Raw genomic sequence first — 14,712 nt, forward strand, 5'->3', positions numbered from 1 at the left:
ATAAGCTGCTGTCATATTTTTTTTTGGCATAAAGTCAAGTCAGCCGCCACGGTGGCCCAGTGATTTATGGCACTCGGCTGCTGATTCTAAAGACGCTGGTTCGATCCTGGCCGCAGCGGTCGAATTTGGATAAAGGCAAAATTCTAGAGGCCCGTGTACTGTGCGTTGTCATAGCACGTTAGAGAACCGCAGGTGATCGAAATTTCTGGAGATCTTCAGTACGGCGTCCCTAATAGCCTGAGTCTCTTCAGGACGTTAAACCCCCAATAAACCATAACCAATAAAATCAAGTCGAAATCTCATGTAAAAGTTACATCGTTAGTACGTATTAGGGATTTGTAGACTGTGAAGCAGGCGCGGTTTAATTGCGGCGATACTTGTTTATACTGCAAGTTCCTAATCTGGCGGTCCCATGTTGTCACTACCTGAACCGAAAACTACTAATCTGGCTCAGCCCATCATCATGCAGAGGAAGTTGCTTTTAGTCACCAGTTCTTCACGCAAATACTTATTGCATACATAGCTCTGCATAGCCCGCAGGAAGTAAGAAAAAAAATGACGACGCTCCGGAAGAGACATCTGCACTGCACACCGACATTTTTGCTTGTTACACACTGGCGCCGGCCAGTCGTGACCCAAGCACCCATCATCACAAAATGTGCTGTATGGAGCCCCAAGCCGCACAGAGACGGCGATGCTGCTTTTGTCGCGGCTGAAAACAGGTCCGACAGCGGTGAAGCAAAGATCGGGTCACGTCGCACACACGGCAGTTTTTAAGTATAGTAGTTACACGAATCCTGATCAAGATCGGCGCTGGATACGTTGCGGAAACAACGTCGTGGGCTCGCTTCGGTCGCGGTCACTGCAACGAATGCAACTAGCGCGGAAAGCCAAATTAATTTCAGCGTTCGGAAAATACGGCGTGCGTAGTGGGTTTTCTCAGGAGCACATTTCGCTGCCTTGACGGAAAAGAATGCGCTTCGATCGCAATCACTTTCACTACGCGGTGTCATGATCGTACTTCTGGCCACGGGGGCCCGAGCAGGCAGCAACGAGCAGCAGCGAAGGCGGCAGACACGTGTAGTGCTTGTGATGCCCCCCCTCCTAGCCTAAGTGGATTAGGGCAGCGGACTTCCTTGAGCGGAGGTGACCACGGCAGCAGCGGCGAAGGCCGAAGATGCGAAGGGGGCTTACGGGGCCATAGACAGCCGCCAACCGCAGCGGAAGCGGCGGCGACGCGGCGGCGCCAGTTAGGCCGAATGTGTACCCTCGGGTCGCCGAAAGACGGAAGGGTGCTACGCACAGTCAAGCTGGCTGTTAATTGAAGACGGCTGTGTCCTCGACAGAGGTCTCGTGTTCTGGACATCCGGCGGGGAAGCACGTTTGTTCACCTGCTGGTAGACTGCGGGAGATTCATTTCCAGCCGTGTTGGATTAGTCAGCATCTACCCCTTCCCATCGACCGAGCTGCGAGAGAGCGGAACAGCCAGCACCGCCCCTGCCGTGGGTGGTAACACCAGCGTTCACATCGGTCCATCCGATTGGACAGTGCTCTTCGAACTTTATTCCCCAGCCAGGGATCTGGGGAATCCGAACCCTATTTCACTCGGCTGTGAGTGCGGCCGAGAGAAGCCTGCTAGCTCCCGTCGACTCCGGTTGACGAAGTTCCCGTCCACTGAGAGTCATTCTCAGTCGCTCTTTGTAAATAATGTAAATAACTGTATAAAGTTTGCGTTCCCTTCCTCATAACCCAGTTTCCCGTCCTCCTCGTCCCCTCACCGGTCCGGCCATGCTACCCGGGTCGCAACAGCGGACACTTGTAACTGTGCTATGCAGCTCTTGCGCGCACAGGAAATTCATCCTGAGCAGCTCCTACTCGCCGCTGTGCGCGATGATCCTCGCAGGAATTAGGAACGCTTGCAATAACCACAAACTGCTACATATAAACGCTCCATGGCATCGCCACTGCGTAGGTCTCGCGTCAGTTTGAAGACTCGACCCGAGGGGCGAGCATGCTTCCTCCAGCGGCGCATATTGCTTGGAGTCGAAGCACTTTGCGCATTCAGAGGCAAGTACCCAGGACAAAACGAGCCATTTCCGTGGCTTGCATAGACCCTTCGGATCACATGTCTGCAACTGCGTGAAAATACCGCAGCCGCACATAAAGCAGCCATTTTTGCTTTCGAAATAAGTGACGTCACGAAACATTATCGCGCTTCTGGGCGTCGTTTGCTCGAGTGCGCCTACCGGGTATGGTTTGGCAATACGCCTTCCGGTTACCGTTCCCGCTCGCCGACAGGCAGTCACATGAATTGGCGCCTACGCCGTGCTACGCCGTGGGGACGCTGTTTCCACCGCTTTGCATCCCTGACCAAGTGAGCATCAGTCTTTGATGCTTATGTGCCACTAAACACAACACAACACAACAGTGATCATCCTCCGCTTTTGGGCATAGCCGGCACCTTGCCTGCACCGATTGTCTATCAAATCGTGCGTGTGGGAATGAGTGCCATCGCCTTTGTACCCTCGCAGGTTCGGCGCAACTACGCACTCTTCGAGTGCGCGGCTGCTTTCGTCCTCGGCTCTTCTATGAAGCGCGCTGCGGTGGCCTTCGAGGTGGTCTCGTGGCATCCGCGCCTCTCCACGGCTGTCCAGCGCATTGGGTCCCTCAGCGAGGCAGATGCCGCGCTGAGCATCCGAGAGGGGGCCAGGCGGCTCCAGAACGAGGTAAGCCCGTGCAGAATGCCGATCTTGCGGACCCTCGACAGAGAGGTCGCGTCGGTCACATTCGGTGTGTATACATCGTGCTCCGACGGTCGCACTTAGATGGAGGCGAAATGCTAGAGGCCCGTGTACTGTGCGATGTCAGTGCACGTTAAAGTACCCCAGGTGGTCGAAATTTCCGGAGCCTTCCACTACGGCGTCTCTCATAGCCTTAGTCGCTTTGGGACGTTAAACCCCATAAAGCAAACCACCGTTAAAGATCCCTGCAGGTGGCTGAAATTATCTGGAGTCCTGCACTACGGCGTTCCTCATTGTCTGACTCGTTTTTGCACATCAAACCCCATAAATTTAAGCAAAACTAAAAGTAAGCACCTTGATGCTGCAGTCTGCAGCTTTGTTTCGACTATACCCAAAGGTTTTGAGATTTGCGAGCAATGACGTCCGCTTTCGACATTCGATTTCGAATAGCTTGCGAAGTATGGGATATTTTCACGAAATCAACGCCACACTACGGTAGCGCCGCCAGCTAGTACACGAAAGATCGGCAGCGCGGTAGCACGTAGTTTGCTCCGTAGTTTATGTAGTTCGCCGGCACTTGCACATACTGCTGCCGGAGATTTGCTGTTGAAATCTACGTTAAGAGTGCCTTAAATAGATGCTTGCACGATAACGGTACTGAAAAGCAGCAAAGTGTCATTGCATGAGTTTGGTGGTGCCAGAAACAGACGGTGAAAATTGGAGCAGATGGCTTAGTAGAACGCGTGCAATATAATGAGTGCATTTGTTACGAGGGCGCGAGCCTATAATCCCAGAAAAGGTTTTCTGCCCTGAAACGAAGGGCCTATGTAAACACAAGGCGCTATTTGTCGACAAACATTTATGAGAACATATGACTAAAGGGCACATTTCAAGCTCTAAAAGTGTCGTCACGCTGTATAGTGGCAGGCCATATTACGGCATGCATGTATGGTGTCACCTCACTTTTTTATCCACGGAGAGCGGAGGTGATAGAATACTTTCATTCCGATTCAGTTTCATTCTTATATTTTTCACTTCTTTATTGGAAATAAGCCTTTGCTAGAAAATATGCGAACTGCACTCGTTTCTGCCTACGTTCTCAACATAACACCACGAGCAAAATGCCTTTATTATCCAATGATTACTTTTGTTCGCCTGGAATGACATCCACAAATATAATCCAAGCAAGGAGGCCACCACTTTCGTGGTTTGATGAGATGTGCCGCAGCCTCGGCATATTGGACAAATTACCTGGTACTGCGCAGAGCCACGACCACCCATTATGTATTTCTCCCAATGTCTGTGGTCTCAGGTTTACTTACGCCTTTCACCAAGAAAAAACGCCGACAGAACACATGATGTTAAAAATCTCGTACTAAAAGAACAATATTGCAGCTACACTGAGTTTAAAACGCGTGTATCGAAAGTTGCGCAGTGTGCAGTGATTTTTACAGCCGAATATCATGTTCTCTTTGCGGCTGTTCGGAATTATGCAACGAAAGCATCAAGACCATTATTTGACCTGGTTTTTTCAGCCTACTAAGAGGATTACACTCCAGACAATGCATTAAAACCCTAAGTTTGTGATATATGGTAAAGAATATAACAAGGTTAGCAACGCAACATCATAACGAAAACTTTTGCTGGGTCCCGAGCCGTGTAGTAATTGATGGCATTGAAATAGCAGACATAAGCTCTGCACTAGCTCGCAACAAAGAAATCAGGAAAATAAGCATGCAATATAAAGAATGTATGAAGCGATATTAGGTCGTATACGCAGTGGGCTCACATATCTTACACCAGGCTTTAGCTTTACAGACAAATGTAAACCCACATGTGAATTATGGAGATATGTGGTGAACGCAAACCACATTTTATTTTCATGCAGAAACCTAGAGAGACAAAAGAAAAAGATTTCCCACAATTTTATGAACACCCCCCGTTACACCCTAGGTTAATCATTCAAGATAAAGCAGTTGTAATTTATCTGTTTTTATGGTTTTGAAGGCACTAAACCTTCTGTAGCAATATCCCTCAAGAGAAAAGTATACAACAGCTGTATCTTACCGGTACTCACCTACGGGGAAGAAACGTGGAGGCTTACGAAGAGAGTTCAGCTTAAGTTAAGGACAACGCAGCGAGCTATGGAAAGAAAAATGATAGGTGTAACGTTAACAGATCGGAAGAGGGCGGAGTGGGTGAGAGAACAAACGAGGCTTAATGATATCCTAGTTGAAATCAAGAGGAAGAAATGGGCTTGGGCAGGGCATGTAATGCGAAGACAAGATATCCGCTGGACCTTAATGGTAACGGAGGGGATTCCAAGTGAAGGCAAACGTAGCAGAGGACGGCAGAAAGTTAGGTGGGCGGATGAGATTAAGAAGTTCGCGGCGATACAGTGGCCGCAGCTGACAAAGGACAGGGTTATTGGAGAGACAAGGGAGAGGCCTTTGCCCTGCAGTGGGCGTGGTCAGGCTGATGATGATGATGATGATGAAACCTTCCGAACACATTTTCAGGTGGTAAATCATTTTGCGGAAACGAACTTTTCGTTCGGCGCGTGATGATGACCTTAAGTGCTTGCCTGCCATGAAGCACAATACAACGCACACATTGGTTTTAAGTTGACTCCAAAGCAGGAGTCCACCGTCTGCCGCTCCGCTTCCACGGTGGCTGTTTTCGAAAGACAGACAGCAATTATTTTCTTGTCTCTCGTTTATTCTTTTACGCCACTGACAAACAAGACCGTTTGCATCACGCAGGGCTGCCACCACCGTCGAAAAAATTGGCACCGGCTCAGCTCAGCTAGGCCAGGATATACGTAGCAAAAGCTATTTCGTCTACTGACATTTCGGTAGCGACACGCCGTCGTTGTCGTTCAGCCGCTTGGCGGCGTCTCTTCGCGAGACGTTCCTCTCGTTCTTCAAGCGTCTCGGCCGCCCGCTTAGCCTTTCTCGCCTCTTTTCACGCTGTCGGCCGGCCTTGTACCATGCGACGACTTCTGGATCGGAAGACTCAATTTCACGCAGCCTGTACTGCTGCCGTGAGGAGCACGACCGCTCTCCTTCTTCTATGGTGCGCGTCTGAGGAGCGAGCGCATCGTTTCCGGCTTATATCCCAGCTACGCGGCGTGGCTCTCCGCATGCGCAGTTAGTCGCATAGCGAAGTGATCGGAACTCAGCGGAGCGCCGGCGCGCGGCGCACACTTTTGGCTCCAGAGCAACTGGTTGCCTTGGTAACGGCGCATGCGCAGTTGTGGCCTTTGGCATGCACCGCGAAACGCGCTTCTGCTAGCCTAGGGTAGCTCTTTCGCTACAAAAGAGCTACGTTGCCGTGAGAGAGCGATTCCACCTATGCTGACACGAGACGATGCTACACAGGGTAGCCATATTGTACCGATTGAACCGTCCCCTCTAGGTGGCGAAAATCGCAATAGCGTGCAGTCAGTTGAACACTAATTGCGTGTGGGAATGCGAAAGCAAGCGCGTATGACAGTATCTGAAACGGCGTACGACGAAAGGTTGCATCACAATTTTTACACGAAACTCTGGAAAGGCATAAAGTACGAGGTTCCTATGTCGTCGGCTCGAATCCCTGTAGCAAGCTGACCTCCAACTTGACTAGCAGATGCAAGCTACATGCAAGAAGATTTTGTGTAATAATAATAACAATAACAGTAATAATAATAATAAACACTTTTATTTTTCAAAAAACATCTTTACATATTTAAGACAGCTCTGCCCAAGCCGTAAAGGCCTCTAGGGCAGCACCCAGCTGTCGGCGAATTACAGATTCTGCAATACATTCGCGGCAAAACAAGCAAACAAAAGTAACCTTAATAACAAAACACGAACAAAGAAACAGCTTAAGTTACCGGCACAAGAGTTTTTAAGAAATGCTTTAATTGTGATGGCGAAAAACTGAAAAGATATAATCAGGCAGAGAATAAAAAATTTTGGGTGTATAATCAGGATTGGTTGGTTGGTTGGTTGGTTTATGGGGTTTAACGTCAAAAAGCGACTAAGGCTATGAGAGACGCCGTAGTGGAGGGCTCCGGAAATTTCGACCACCTGGGGTTCTTTAACGTGCACTGACATCGCACAGTACACGGGCCTCCAATTTCACCTCCAAAGAAATTCAGCCGCTGCGGCCGGGATCGAACCCGCGTTTTTCGGGCCAGCAGCCGAGCACCATAGCCACTGAGCCACCGCGGCGGCGTTATAATCAGGTTTGAAGCGGCCATGATGAGTGTAGCAGTGGGGTACCGTAAAACGAGGGTGATGTAGAAAAGAACGAACAGGAATGAAAGGAACCAAATATTCACTTTACTAAAAGCGAGCACGAATAACTGCATCATAAAAGAGGGCATCAAAGAGGGCACTTGTAAAAACTAAAATAAATTACAGTCAGGTGAGCCGTCCATGTTTTATGCCACGGATCGAAGGATGTTACTTAGTATTGCATTTTATTTCATTCGCCGAGTTTTTGAGCAGTCATAAAACGCAGACTCCATATATGAGGATACCATAAATGAGGGAGTGTGCAATACGTTTGCGAGTCTGGAAAGGTAATAAATATCGGTGCATGAAGCTTGTTACATACTAAGATAAGATGACTGTTCCAAGACATATCTTTGTCAAAAAGCATACCCAGATATTTGACACTATTTGCGAAATTAATAGGAATGCAACAACAATTAAGACAGTGTGAAAAATATAAAACACAGGTTCAACAAGGGGATTGTGAAAACAGACGAGCTTAGTTTCTTGTTGATTAATTAAAATAGAATGGTTTAAAAACCATCCCATAACATGCACCACATCCGTTCTAGGAGCATCCATGGCCCACCGAAACATTTGTTGACAACAAAACAACAAAAGCTTGTGATCGGCGTATTATAAAAGGGATCATTCTGCTACAGCATTTGATATATCATTCATAACTAAATTGAAAAGCAAAGGTGATAAATCAGAGCTCTGTGAAACACCCGCCGACAAAAGTGACTCTGTACTTCGATGCCCGCCTATTTCGTCAACTTGGGCCCGATTAGCAAAAGTATTTCAGCAGATCCTAGAACGGACCCCTCAAACCCATGACATAAGTTCTTTTAGCAGTAGTTCATGACGGTCACATCTGAAAGGTTCGCTGGAGTTCAAAAACAGACCACATGCGAATACATAGGGTTGTTTGTTTTCGGGTAAAACCCGATTTTACCCGATTTTTGCACCCCGAACGTCTTCCTAAAATATCGGCTAAAACCCGATTTTTTCCGATTTCTGAAACAATTGTGCCCACGGAATTGCTGTGCCTCCAGCCTCTTTTAGATGTCCAGAAAACGTTTGAAAGCGGAAAACTCCTCATGCCATGCTTCGATCACCTCGTAAACGTCAAGCTACAGCAGACTGTCAACGAGCTTTCCACGATGATCGGTAAAAGTTATCGGGCGAAAGGTGCTTTGTCTATGGTACCTAAGAGCATTGGCATATTAGATGAGCAGTGCCATGTTAGAAAAACTTGTTGTGAAGAGTTTTGTGCCAAAATCTCTATATATTGGGACTGCACTTTGAAACGGAACGTCTCAGACAAAGAAGAAAACCAGTTGACATTATGGAAACTGGAGGCCGTACTAGATCTGTTCCAGAAGCGGCTGCTGAGTCAGTCGTTTGATGACTTCCGACCTCTGTTTCCGTGAGGGACGATGTGGGCTCGCTTCGCGAGGAGTTAAACCAGTACTTGCTGGAAGCAAGCCCCACAAATGAAGGTGCTGAAGTGATGGACTATTGGAACAACGCAACTGCGCGTTACCCAAAGCTAGCAAATGCAGCGTTGTCATTTTTGTGCCTAGCTAATGGCAGCTGCGACGTTGAGCGAACGTTCTCTCAGCTAAGGTACCTGCAGAGACCAGACAGGTCTTGGATGGAAACCGAGGTGTTGCGCATGCAACTATTAGTTTGCAAATTTAACCCGATAAAACCCGAGTTTCGGAGTTTTTCCACGAAAAACCCGATTTCTCCGCTATTATCAAGACAAGAAAAAAATGCCCGATTTTTACCCCCTGAATTTGAAAAAATATAAAACCCGAAAACGGATAACCCTACGAATACATCATTATCGAACTATGAGTAAATGATATCAGTAAAACTTTCTAATAAACAAAACGTTCATTTACCTTCAATGAAACCAAGCTGTGCCTCTGATAGGATATAATTCATGAGAACAAAACTGCACATAACTCGGAATAGGTGCTTTTCGAGAATCTGCGCAATCGCAGGTAGAATTAAAATAGGCCTATAATTGTCAATAGCCTTTAGCGAACCACTTTTTTGTAGTTTTTTAACTATGGCAACTTTTAAATTCCTTGGAATGAAGCAGTCAGTATGACACTACCCGGAGCGCTGTACGACAAATGATTCCTTTGCAATTTCGCACTGCGGATGTCGGGAAAGCTGGCGCCACCTGGAGGTTGGGCAGTGGCGAGTGTATGTGGAAGAGCGACATGTATAGAACTGCGTGAAGGGGTGGTGCTCGGCCTCATGTGTGCGTCAAAGGGCCGCTTGATTTCGTCTGCCTATTTTTCTTGCTATCGCTGGGATATTCGGTAACATTTGCTAGTATGTGCCGCATGCACTCACACACGCATGCGCCTCCGGCTTTTCTAGTGATGGGACTAATAATCCTTTCGCATTAAAACTATTTAGATGGGGCGAGAGCAGCCTGCTCTTCGTTTGTCCTTTGGACTTCACGAATTCCCGGGGTAATGTTAACACATTGAGCGAAATCGGAAGCTGCTAAAAATATACCTCTGAAACGCCATACAGTGACGAACTGCAGTCGCTTGAGGCACACCTTTGTTTTAGTTATTCTCCTTTCAGCTGGCTTTATTTCTCCTGGCCTGTTAATTTGTTACTAAATCGCCATCAAACACAGTATAGTTGGCTACTGCTCGCAAATGGTATCATCGCAACCTTGCGGCGACGTGGTCGGAGGCAGCTTCGCAAACGAGGTGCTTAGCCTAAAAAGACTGTGCTACCCTCCCTACACATTTCTCACGATTGAAAAAAAACCTCAAATACATCTACTCGCCGGCTTAGCAACTGATATCGAGAACATTGATAGGCATGAAAAACCGAGAGCGTTCCCCTACATGCACTATCGACAGCAAAACCTCTCGTAGCTTCAGACTTTAAGACAGCAGCCAAAGTCACTCTGCCGAATTATTTTTTTTTTCATTCTGCTGATAGTAGGTCTCGTTTAGCTCGACTGAAAAAGTGAACGAAGGCTTCGGATAGATCATTCTCTTACCACCCGGAAAAGTTTTAGGCATTTGTGTTAGGATTCTTACATTGGTTTCGTCAAAATTTAGGGGGGTGGGGGAGGGGGGATACTTAATTCCATTAAGTGCGTCAAAGCCATAGCATATATGGCCTCGTCACCGTACGTATCCAAGCTCAGTTGACGACTGACGCTTGCACCGGATCACATAATGCGTGACATCACACTCTGGACCCACCAATCAGCGACGGCAGCTGCCACCACGCTCGGCTTCACAACGGCTGCATTTGACGTGGATTCCTGAGCGCATCCTTACGGCTACAAAGGAAAGTTGAACGGCTTTCATAGAAACTTCGTAGTTAAAGAAAAAGTCCTAGACGAATCCAACACGAAAGGGAAGCTGTGGAAGCTGTATAGATTTCCTTTGTAGTCGCAAGGCTTCGCTTACGTGCGTGACAGTGAGTAATTACTCCCTTATTAGAAGTCCACTCCAACTTGGGAGATTCCCCTAAACATTTAACCTAAGTTCCAACTGCGCAGAATGCACGGGATCCTGTGGTGTGACGATAATTTGGATTAGCAAAAAAGTCATACGTCATAAGTCACACATACGTCATTTGTCTAGTGGGGTGGCGTCTAGGTGTTACGCGGTGAGTGACGCCATTCACATGGAAAGCTTGGGGCGTTTCAAAGGAGTTGCATAAATTGCGATAACGATTGACTTCTTAATGCGCTACTCATGGGTACGAACAATACCGAAAGTGAAAACCCCAACCACACACACGGCGCAAACTATCAACTAATTTTGTTGCCCGAGAAGTTTATTTTATACGAACTCTTAAAGATAAAGAAAATTACAGAACACATCAAACAAGGAGGAGACACTTAAGCTCAGCCTTAAGGGCATGGCGTGATAGCGCAGTGGGTTAATTCCCGTATATGCAATATATCATTCTCCACTTGACATTCATGAATTCCTTGTACTCCTCGTACCACTCACGGCACAGTATAGTGCAGCGGTTAAGCGATGCGCCTCTCCTCCTTCGATGGCAGGAGCTCCCAGCGGTGCGCCTTGTGAGGCCTAGGTTGATCTCCACGAGCAACCAGTCATTAATTTAACTGCCACCTGCCGCGGTGGGCAGTTTGTGATGGCGCCGCAAGTCACGTGACCAAGGTGGCCCACCTGCCTCCCAGGTTGCTCTCTGGGTACCACCTGCCAGAGCCATGCCCACATGCGCACACACGGCGATACCCGGCTTTGCCTAGCAGAGTGAAGCTATCGCTTCAGAATGGTACTATCAGGGCGCTTCAGGTGCCTTATTTTTGTGTGCAGCTCACAGGTGTGAAGTCAGACATGGTATTTGTAGGTTTTCTTGCGTTTATGAGGTAGTAATATGTTATAACGGTCCTCATTACAAATATTAGTTACCAAAGGCTTTTTCACATTATAGCAAATTACTTGCGTATTAAACAAATTCAGTCGTCGAAACGTGAAATACAAACTTCCTACCCGGTGTCGGGAGCCGAGGGCGCTACCCCTGCGCCGCGGAGGAGCTCCCTCTCGACCAGTTGAGCGAGGTAACGAGAGCGAATTCAAAAGGGATGGAATGAAATGCAAAGTAAGCTGAAGGACTCTCTAACACTGCTGCTGTACTCTCCTAAGGTTAAATTAGGCGCTCAATAAGTTTTTGTTTCAAGGTTCATACGGCGCACATGCGCTTTAACTTGCGCACTAAGATACTCCTGTGAAACCCGCTAAATTAAACGCTGCAACTGCACGACAGTAGGAACATGGCTGAGTCCAGAAGTACGAATTCGATTAGCTCAATATGTACGAAATGCATTACTCGCAGTGATATTTCAGTCGATATTCGACGCCCATTTGCATCTTTCCGTTACCTCTCTGTCAGGGCACAGTTAGGAAATATATTTGCTACAGCTAGCTTGCTTAGCAGTTCTATGGCGTAAAGGTATAGTATTCGCATCGCGTGCAGGAGGACCGGCGTTCGGATCAGGGCGCCGCGCAATTCTTCGCCGGATAAAATAAAAATCCGCCTCCTGACCGAATTGCATAACCAGTCCAGGGGCGCCGCCTGATCTTTGTGACCAGAGCCCAAAAGGCACTCCCTCACCAGAACAAGGTCTGGCCACCATGGTGCAATACTTGGACACAACCTCCTATACGAATGCACCAATTAACCATCGGTCCTCAGTACACTGCGGCTGTGGATCAACTGACTAAGGTGGCGCGGCCAGACCTGTAATTCAACGGGTTTAAGATGCCTACATCTGGCACAGGACAGGGTTACTGCAGAGATATGGGACATGCCTATATCCTGCAATGGTCGTCGTCCGAATGATGATGACGAAGATTATGTACATTAACTCCAGCGTAGTGCGCCCAACCACTAAAAACGTCGTGCACCTGATAGCCATGCGCGTTTCTCCCTTGGGCGCAGTTCTGGCAGCTGGCTGGCATCGTGAAAGAGGAACTGGTGTGCAACCGTCCCCAAGGCCTAGAAGAGGGCGCCGCGGAAAGGCGTCAGCTCGACAGACTGGGCTATTACGTGCTGGAGCACATCCGCTCCTATCTGAAGGTCGGCGACATCTTGGACGAGGAGGTGGAAGTGAGGCCACGCGACGGCGTTGCCATCAGGAGGGCCGCTCCTATCCGGAGGTGCAGGCGCAAGGTCAAGAACTGAGAGGTCCGGGGTCGGGACGCAAAAGGAAAAGGGGTGGGGGAGGTGAGAATGCTTGCAGATGAACAATACGGGTTCTGATCTCTCCGCAAACAAGAATTTCTCTTTGTCCAAAATCAGCAGCAGTGTGCTACTAAATTTCACCGCTTTTACTTACTGACAGTGTCCCACTCAAATAAATTGAAATTGGCGGCTACACTTTGCTCATTTTAAAGTACTGACAATAGCCCATACTAGAAAAAGTTGTAACAGAAGATAATGAAAAATTTGAAGGCATACTTAAGTTCCGCCAGAAGGCTATCTCTTGGGCATTTTTTGCTTTACAAGAGTAGATAGATGGGTGTCCTGACATCAATCCTAGCGAAGTCGTGCAGCGGTTGCGAATTGGAGATAAATCCAGTCGTATCTCGCGTCACAAACAAAGTTATTAAGGCGCTTGTCGGGGGCCTTGAGCGTGAACAAAAAACAATGCTTCTTGACATTTTGAAATGAATTCTAACGCACAACAACACGCAAAAAAGAGAGGAAACACACAGAACAGGCACAGGAAAGACACAGGACAGCACAGGATAGCGCCTGTCCTGTGTCTTTCCTTTCTTGTGTGCGTGTTGTGCGTTTGAATTCGTTTCAAAATAAGCTATGCACCATCTAGCCCAAACAGAAGTTTTTTTAAATTATCTTCTCGACATTACCGCCCTCTTAAACAGACACTGAAGCACTTATTTTGAAAATCGGGCTGGCAACGGCATCCTATAGTTTTTCATGCTGTATATTCGAATATCGAACGCAAATAAACCAACAACAAGCGCGAATTGCATTTTATAGTAGATATAACCGTCCTGCGCTTAAGGACACGCCGTGGAGCGAGCCGTCGCCGTTGATCGGCCAAGAAGTCATGACGACACATTGAGGACCAGAGTTCCGAATTTGAACCCTGGACCTGGACGAATTGTAGCCGTAAGGCTGCTCTCGGAAAGGATGTGGATGATTAAGTACTTCCTTATTTATAACGCATAAGTTCCTGGAATGCTTCAGGCTGCGGGAACTTCCCACTTCAATGGCACTCAAGGGCCCGGTGATGCGCGAAGCCCTTTACAAAGTTATGTAATACGCGCACAGCCCCAGGAATCTTCGCATAGCTTCCGTGTCAGTCGACTGTGTAAACTGTGACAACAGCGGTATTCCTCGGGTCCTGGTGTATTTTACGGCTGCTTGAGATGTGGCCCATAACGGGCGAAGTGGCAATTCTCTGGTTTCAGGGTGAGCTCTGATGACTTGATTGCCTCGAGCACGGTTTGAAGCCTTTTCAGATTACCGTGAAAGGTCGAGGGGGAAAACAACGTAATGTAAGTATACGAGACAAGTTGGCCACTTCATGCTTGCTAGTACTGTGTCCGTTACACAATGGAACGTTGCTGGAGCTGATCAAAGTACAAATGACATTATCCTGAATTTGCAGAGGCCGTCAGACGGGATAAAGGCAGTGTTCTCTTGGTCCCTTTCATCGACCTCTAACTGCCATTACCCGCTGTTTAGGTCAGTGCACAAGAAGTATTTGGCGCCGAGGCGCTCTAAGGCATCATCGATGTGCATTAGAAGGTAGTTAGGAGAAGGTAAGTGACGCCAACCAAGTAAAATACAGGAAAAACACGACGTTTCGGGACCGGCTCGGCCCCTTCTTCACGGTGTGACTACGGGCGAGCGCAGCTTGGCTTTTTAAGCCCCTGTGTGGAGGACCTGCGGGTCAATGGCCGCAGCCCATGGACGTAGGATGAGGGGAGAGTCCCCAGGGAACGATTAACATTCTCTCGTGTTTGCTGTATGTGCCACGACTCGAGTAGAAGCCTCCTGCGTGGGTTAGCTTCCGTTTCCAATACAATGGTGCTGTCGAAGTCAATTGGGTGGTCACACCCTTCACAGTGTTCGGCCACGGCGCTGCGTTGACGATTCATGTGACGGACGTCCGCTTTGTGTTGGTTCATCCTTTCCGCGAAGTTCTT

The 14,712-nt window shown here is 48.0% G+C and overlaps 1 pseudogene; it reads left to right on the plus strand.

Annotated features, from left to right (window-relative positions):
• The window catches only part of LOC149367767 (uncharacterized), a 116,839-nt pseudogene extending 104,124 nt beyond the window's left edge, over window positions 1-12,715 (plus strand).
• The last annotated feature ends 1,997 nt before the right edge of the window (window positions 12,716-14,712 follow it).

Source organism: Amblyomma mixtum, chromosome 1 (assembly GCF_055824585.1).
Source record: "Amblyomma mixtum isolate Tamu chromosome 1, ASM5582458v1, whole genome shotgun sequence".
Classification (NCBI taxonomy): domain Eukaryota; kingdom Metazoa; phylum Arthropoda; class Arachnida; order Ixodida; family Ixodidae; genus Amblyomma; species Amblyomma mixtum.